We start from the raw sequence: 7253 nt of genomic DNA, 5'->3' as shown, positions 1-7253 counted from the left end.
TCGATACAAAATCTCAGAATTTGATAAGCAGTAACTACGTCGATATTATAAATGCAAACGGCTTCAGTCTGTTCGATAGTTCAGATCGTCCAACTAGAGAGACTGATCATTCATCAACCTGCTTAGATCATTTCATCTATCAAAATATTCCTTCATTTAAATCAAATATCCTGTTTCATCAAAACATCGCAGATCATTATCCTATTCTAGCTAGTTGGTTGGTCAACGACCTCGATCAGATTGACGCTCAGTGTAAATTTCGAAATACAAAATTTATTCATGATGAATCTCGGAGACAGCTCTTCCTGCATGAACTCCAAGAACACCTGAGTCTCAGGGAAGTTGAAATATTAAGTAGTCGTGATCTAAGCATTGCTTTTGAAATCTTTAACTCCAGTTTTATTAAGGTCTTTGATAAGTTTGCCCCAATGCAAAATGAAAAGGAAATCAAATCAAATAACAAACCTAAATGGTTGACAAATTCCTTGAAAAATCTTAAAACCAAGCGTAACAAAGCTCATAGAAAATGGAAAAGTAACCCCAATAATCAAGATTATCTGGCGAATTTCAAAATTCAGCGTAAAAATTTCGAAAACGCATACAAAAAATCAAAAAAATCTTACTATGCAGATAAGTTTAAGTCTTGCATTGGTGATTCAAGGCAAACTTATCATTTACTTAAAGAAATCAGTGGCAGAAGTACGCACTCAAAAAATATTCCTATTCTATCCTCTTGTTATGAAGCGAACCAGTTACCCTCTCTCGGTGACGTGGCAGAAAAGTTCAATCAATATTTTGTCAATGTACCTAATATTCGTCAGTCGATCAATAACGTGCCTCCTATTCCCATTCCAGACAATGACAAGTCTTTATATTTATACCCGGTCTCAACGTTTGAAGTTGAGGAGCTCATTGATAGCTTGGCTCACAAAGCATCATCTGGTGATGATGGCTTAAGTAATGTAATAATTAAATTATCAGCCCCTGTTACGGTTCGCTTCATGACACACATTATTAATTGTTCCTTCTCTCATGGCTTCTTCCCCGAATCGCTCAAGAACGCAAAGATACTTCCTCTACACAAAGAAGGCAGTAAGTTAGAAGAAAATAACTACCGCCCTATTTCACTTTTAAATGTATGGAGTAAAATTTTTGAACGTGCTATGTATACAAGGTTATACAACTTTTTTGAGCGATTCGGGCTCCTCTCACCCTGTCAATTCGGCTTCCGAAATAAGCATAGTACCATCGATGCTTTAGTTGAGTTAACGGAGGAAATAAGGGAAAACTGGAATGTTAAGAACATGAGCTGCTTTTTTTGGATCTACGGAAGGCGTTTGATTAGCTTGATCACACAATTTTACTTTATAAATTAGAAAGATATGGAATAAGAGGTAATGTTTTGTGTTGGTTCAAATCTTATCTCGGGAGCCGAATGCAGAGAGTAGAAGTCAATTGCATTTCCTCGCAATGGTTGAAAGTACAACATGGAGTACCGCAAGGGTCTATACTAGGCCCCCTGCTTTTTCTTATCTACATAAATGACCTACCACTTCATTGTAAACATGCTCAAGTCCTCCTTTTTGCAGATGATACAAATCTTACGTTTCTTAATAAGTCCTGCGAGGAAGTGCAAAGAGAAATTGATAATGTTAAACACTGGCTGGATGCTAATAAAATAAACTTTGTTTGAATATTAATAAGACCATTCAATTGAATTTGAAGTCAAGCGAAAATAGGTTTGATATTGATAACAAGTACATTTCCATTGAGCCCGTATGTAAATATCTCGGCATTTTAGTTGACTTCAAATTTTCCTTTGTCTCTCATTTATCGGTGCTGAAATCGAGACTCTCTAAACAATGTGGTATTATTTCAAAACTTAGGCATTATGCCCCGCGTAACCAGCTTATTGATTATTATAAAACGAACGTAAGTTCTATTATCCAATATGGCATACTAGTCTATGGGTGCAGCAGCTATAGCAACCTGTTGCCCATTTACAATTTACAAAAGAAAATACTTAGACTCATTTATTTCAGAAAAAAATCAGACAGTGCTAATGACATCTTTGTTAAAAATAATTTACCTAACACCTACCAGCTTCATATATACGAGTTATTAAAGCTAGTTTTGAAGTCATTAAGTGGATAACATCGTGAAAGTTACCTTAATTCTTTGTTCTCGTTTTCGCAATCGAGACCTACGCGAAGTGCATCAAAAACATTACTAATGGAACCGTCTTGTAAGCGAATGATTGAAAAACGATCAGTTAAATTCAGAGCTTCGAAGCTATTTAATACATTGAGTAAAGCCGATGTTCTTCCCTACAATATTATTGGATCAAATGAAAAAGTTATAAAAAGTTTTTATCATAAATTTAAGGATACATTTTTGGTTAATAATGATGATATAGTGAAATACATCTTTGAATAATTTTTCTAGGAAATTCCAAAGAAAACGATCCCTTGGATAAATGCTATCGGATATCTGCTTTGGGGATGGGATTTCTGTGAAAAAAAATGAGCTCTCAATTCCTTCTAGTTTCCGAGTTATCGCAGTTTTTTCAAAATTTTTAAATTTTTCCCGCTAAAATTGCTTCTGAAAAACTTTAAAAAAATTTTTTTAAACCGAAAAATTTTGGAGGCCTATTTTATGCCTCCAGTAGATTTAACGGGGTTTGATTAGGCTGCTGTTAAATTGTGACGACTGTAGCAAAAATATTTTATAAGTTTTTGATTTTTGTGAAGTCCATTTCGTTAATAACGATGATTTAGTGAAATACATCTTTGAATAATGTTGCTAGAAAATTCCTAAAAAAAGAGGCCTTGGATAAATGCTATCAGACATCTGCTTTGGGGATGGGATTTCTGTGAACAAATATGAGCTCTGAATTCCTTCTGGTTTCCGAGTTATCGCAATTTTTCAAAATTTTTTGAATTTTTCCGGCTAAAATTGCTTCTGAAAAACTTAATAAACATTTTTTTAAAGCGAAAAATTTTGGAGGCCTGATTTATGCCTCCAGTAGGTTTAACGAGTTTTGAGCTTTAATTAGGCTGCTGTTGATTTTTGTCGAATGTAGCAAAAATATTTTAAAATTTTTTTAATTTTTTTTTCCATTTCTTCATTTTTCTGTTTTTGTTATCATAGGAACTTCTTTGTTGAAATAGTCCTACTGCCTAGTTTACAGAGTCTCTAAGGGCAGGGCGTGTGGGTTTAAATACCCCGTTGCCTGTCCACTTTGATCATGTTTGTACGAGTCAATATTTACGTTTATTTTTGTACTTGCTGTTACTTATTTGGTACTTGATCAAAGAAATAAATTCTTTCTTTCTTTCCCGTTTACGGTGGGCTTGGGCTTCCAGTCGTCGAATTCGGTTTCCAACTCCTCTCGAAAACGAGCCCAGCTGCTTTCTAGAATGCGAAGCGGCCTCGGCCCCGTTTAGTTGGTGGGCACTTTATTTGCCTAGGTCCATGAGGATGGGCAAATGGTCTGATCCCATAGGCACTCCTGTGCTCCGAGCTATGGAGCTCGAGATGTCTGCTGTGGCAACAGTGACGTCTGGAGCTGATAAACCGCCCCTTGCAGGATTTTTTTCATGCGTGGTCTCCCGTGTTGAGGCTCATTAGGTTGTTTTCCGCGACCCATTCATCGATTTCCTGTCCTGTTCCATCCTCTGGTTGCTTAGGGTCCCACGAACCGTGAAAATTTAGGTCTCCGCCAATTATGCTGCTCTGACGTCCAATAGTTCGGTTGCCAATGTTTGCTCCTACGTTCCCAATCCTGCTCCACAACGGCTTGGCGGGCTGTATACGTTGATGATATCGATGGTCCCGCTTCTCCGCGGGTGGATGGTGGTTGCGGAGAGGATTCCGAATAGGAGACATCCTCCCGGACTAAGATGATTGTTCCTCCTCTGGCTCCGGACTCTCGGTCCTGTCTGGCCGCGACAATGTATCCATTGAACTTTGGTGGAGGGTTTGTCGTCTTCAGTCGGGTCTCCTGCAGCAGGACTACATGTGGTTTTTCCTTCGCTAGCCTCGTCTTGAGTTCGTTAGTCCTGGCCTGGAGCCCATTTGCATTCAGCTGCATGCTGGTGAAGTTCTGGATCTTATTTCTTTTCCGCTTGGTGCGACGCATCTTCTCTTTCTCGCACCAGTTGCATTTTCCGCACGTGAATGACGTTGACCAGTCCTTTTTGGTCTTGAGGTCCGTGCAGCTTGTTTGGACCCATCCTCCCAGATAGCACCATACGCTAGAGGTGACCTTTTTGTGACAGGTTGAGCAGATATGCGGCGGGCCGCGTTTATCTCAATGTATCGTGCCTTCAGGAGCTGCCGGCCTATGTAGGCAGGGGCGTCCTGGAACAGCTCCGAATATTTTCTCCTTTTTTGTTAGACAGCAAGAAAAATTTATAGCGGCGAAGGAGGCTTCTTTGGAACAAGTTGCAGGCTTAAACGATATAGATCAGGACGAATACAATATGAGACTCAGCAAAACCTTGAAAAACTTGTAATTTCAGCTTTCGTTATTCTTGATCGACAGTTTTAGATATCAGCACCAGAAGTACCAGCCCGAATTTTGCAAACTCATCACAATAAACTGAATCCAGATGTAACAAATGTATATTCACTATTCACACATAGGCATGGCTTAATGAACTTTCCTATTGAAACAAACAATTCTTCAATATGATCTCATAACTTTTTCAGACCCACTTTAGTGGGGGAGGGACTATATACTCAACTGGTTTTTTTGTTCAGTCAATTTTCCCCGACCGATATATTCGTCGTTCAGGATTGTGAGTGGTATCGTTAGAAAATTTGTCAAGCGTGGAACTTCAAATAAAAAATATTTTGGATTTTGCTTTTTCAGAGGAGTTCAGGAGGTATAAAGAAATGTGAAGGTAAGCCTAACTTCCGTTGTTTTCTACAGATTTTTCTTAATTTTTGCTTAAATTTTATTCAATTTTTGCTTAATCATCACAAACATGTTAACGATAGTTTCATTGGTTTTTCATTTAAAGGTAGAAGAGGGTTGATTAATAACCAACTGTTTCGACAAAAATTTCAGCCAAACCTTTGAAAATTCAGCAATTTTTCATTTTTTTCCATTAAAAATGGCATCAAATAAGCTTATTTGTTCCACTTTGTTTAGTTTGACCGGTGAAGCAGATTAAACTGCTGATATAATCTTCCCTTATTCAGATAAGGGCTAATTGTGCCTCCGGTTTGTAAGATAGTGTTCGGAAAATAACAGTTGAACGGTAGAAGAGGGTTGATTAATAACCAACTCTTTCGACAAAAATTTCAGCCAAACCTTTGAAAATTCAGCAATTTTTCTTTTTTTCATTAAAAATGGCATCAAATATGCTTATTTGTTCCACTATGTTTAGTCTGACCGGTGGCGCAGATTAAACTGCTGATATAATCTTCCCTTATTCAGATAAGACTAATTGTGCCTCCGGTTTGTAAGATAGTGTTCGGAAAAAAACAGTTGAACGGTAGAAGAGGGTTGATTAATAACCAACTGTTTCGACAAAAATTTCAGTCAAACCTTTGAAAATTCAGCAATTTTTCATTTTTTTTCATTAAAAATGGCATCAAATATGCTTATTTGTTCCTCTATGTTTAGTTTGACCAGTGACGCAGATTAAACTGCTGATATAAACTTCCCTTATTCAGATGAGGGATAATTGTGCCTCCGGTTTGTAAGCTAGTGTTCGGAAAATAACAGTTGAACGGTGTTTCGCTAATTTAAATCGATATTTATTTAAAAATGTTTAGTTTGTTTTTGTTATACTAAGATTTTCCTTTGCCAAAATACCTATTCCGCATTTTGTTGAAAAATGAATTTTTAGCAGCCACGCAAGGCGAGTTTTCGTCTCATTGTTGATTTTTGCAAAGAAAAAGAACTTTGATTGTATATTGGGTCTGTCATTTAGGAAATATTTGTTTGCCTGTTAAATATCAATTAAGTCATTTAAAAAAGATCTTTTTTAAATTCCAAACAAAGGAAAAACTTTTTTCGATTGACAATTTAACTAATAAGAGGTACCATACTGTTCCAATAAGGTCCAAAGAACAAAATTGTGATTTATGAGTAAAGCTCCTCGTCCATAAGGCTCCCAAAAATAGTTTTCATAAATTTCTGCTTAATTGTTGAGTTTTGACAGCATTTGACGTTCTTTTTGCAGTCTTATGACTAAGTGTAATTAATCAAATGTCTAATTCGGTATCGAGGGAGAGAAAAAAATATCTAATCTTTTCACATGACACAATGGTTTTTTGGTACTATAACTCAATGAAAATCCAAATTTTATCATTCACTTTTGATATAATGACCTTTTGGTCAAATTAGCTGCTTCGGTAACATTCGGGACAATTCTTCTGGTAACGAAGAAGCAGCAAGAGCAGGATCAGTTTTGGTCTAGTCGGGGAAATTCATTGTCCAAAAATTAATCGGAATGTAATGGGGGCCCTGTATATATTTTTTTGGAAAACTTTTGCCTGTTTTTGTTTTTTTTATGTTAGTTACAGACTAGAATGATTTCAATTCAAATGTCAACTATTGAACAATCACATTTACGTGCAAAGTGAGGTCAATGAATAAACATATTATTTTGAGCGCAAAGCACGAGGTTTTTTGGGTTCATCACCATTTGCGTAAAACTGCTCGTGAAATTTTGAGTTCTGACTGAAATTAGTGATAATGTGCAGTCTTTCAACTTAGTCTCACTAATGACATGCACAATTGGCTTCCCAAGCTGTAAAAATTAAACTGTTTACCATTTTCAGGCTGAAAACTTAAGGTTGTTATTCCTTAAGCTTTTAAAATTTTTGTTTTCAAAAAAATGTTAATTTAAGATTCGCCAATTTGGATACGATTTTCCATATTTTTTTCATTTTCAAATTTTTGAGGTTCTCGTCTGCTTTCTTGTCCAGTTATCACATTAATGGCACATTAAAGACCAGTCGCATATCACATTAAGGGCGTTGAAATAAGGCAAAGTTGATTATTTTCAATAATATCGGGGAAAAGATTTTGATCTTATAGGCTTCGACACAGTTTCCTCGCAAGGTCAAAGTGATTTTTCCCCTGTATTTGCTCTTTTCGTGAGTAGTATGACATTCTGATTGACGACAAGTCTCAACGATTTTGTATGAAGGTGAAAAAGAAGCCAATGATTGATTCAGCTGATAGCTAATTGATTTCATGACTTTGAGTTATACTGTTTTCAAAAAGTGTAAAC

Source organism: Convolutriloba macropyga, chromosome 10 (genome assembly GCF_964194025.1).
Source record: "Convolutriloba macropyga chromosome 10, txConMacr16.3, whole genome shotgun sequence".
NCBI lineage: Eukaryota > Metazoa > Xenacoelomorpha > Acoela > Convolutidae > Convolutriloba > Convolutriloba macropyga.
This window is presented reverse-complemented; position numbering follows the sequence as displayed.